We start from the raw sequence: 1,345 nt of genomic DNA, 5'->3' as shown, positions 1-1,345 counted from the left end.
TTCTCTTGGTCTTCTTGGGCTATGCAGATCTGATTGTAACCACTATATCCGTCCAAGAAGCAATAAAATTCGTGACCAGCTAACCTCTCAAGCATTTGATCAATGAATGGTAGGGGGAAATGGTCCTTTCTTGTGGTGGCGTTGAGCTTTCTATAGTCAATGCAGACTCTATGTCCAGTCACAACTCGTTGGGGCACTAGCTCATTCTCAGCATTCTTCACAACCGTCACTCCAGATTTCTTTGGAACCACTTGAACAGGAGAGACCCACTTACTATCGGATATGGGATAGATCACCCCACAATCCAGCAACTTGATGACTTCGTCTTGAACCACCTTCATCATTGTTTGGTGAAGACATCTTTGGGCTTCTCTGGTGGGTTTTGCTCCATCTTCTAGCAAAATTCGATGGACACATGTGGTTGGGCTGATTCCCTTGATGTCTGCTAAAGTCCATCCAATAGCAGTCTTGTACTTCTTCAATACCTCCACCAATCTCTTCTCTTGTTCCTCATCTAGCTTGGAGGACACAATTGCTGGCAAAGTCTCATTCGCTCCCAAGTACACATACTTCAAGTGATGAGGTAATGCTTTCAATTCCAACTTGGGTGCCTGCTCTACAGATGGTAACAATTTTTTAGTGGAAATGGGAAGAGACAATATGAGATTAGAACTACTTGGTAGGCCTTCAAGAGCAGCAACGGTTTCAAGCACAACATCATCCCATATTTCCTCCAATTCTGCCTTCGACACATAAGTTCCATCAGCATTGTATCCCACTCCTTGAGCAATGGTGTACTTCAATTTATCATCAATCATTGAATTTAGGAGTTCCTGCGCAAGAGAGTCAACAATATCAATAGAATAGCACGGTTTAAGCTCAGATAAAGGATACCTCATGGCTTCAAAAATGTTGAAGCCTATAACATCTCCATCAATCTCCATGGTTAATGCACTAGCGTACACATCAATCTTTGTTCTTGCAGTTCTCATGAAAGGATGCCCTAAGAGTATAGGAGTTGAACTTGAGGGTGAGTCTTCCATATCAATGATGTAAAAATCTGCAGGGAAAATCAAGTGATTAACTTGCACAAGAATATCCTCCACATACCCCTTAGGGTATTTATTAGACCTATCTGCCAACTGAATTATGACATTATCTTTCTTGAGTTCACCTAAGTCCATAGATGCATATAAGCTATATGGCATAACATTAATGGATGCACCTAGATCAAGCATGACATTTTCAAAAGTTGTATCACCAATTACACAAGGGATAGAAAAACTCCCTGGATCCTTTAGCTTGGGTGGTAACTTTCTTTGGAGAACTGCAGAAACAGTCTCAC

The sequence above is a fragment of the Fragaria vesca genome, linkage group LG5 (assembly GCF_000184155.1).
Source record: "Fragaria vesca subsp. vesca linkage group LG5, FraVesHawaii_1.0, whole genome shotgun sequence".
In the NCBI taxonomy this organism is placed as follows: Eukaryota; Viridiplantae; Streptophyta; class Magnoliopsida; order Rosales; family Rosaceae; genus Fragaria; species Fragaria vesca.
Note: the sequence above shows the minus strand (reverse complement) of the source record.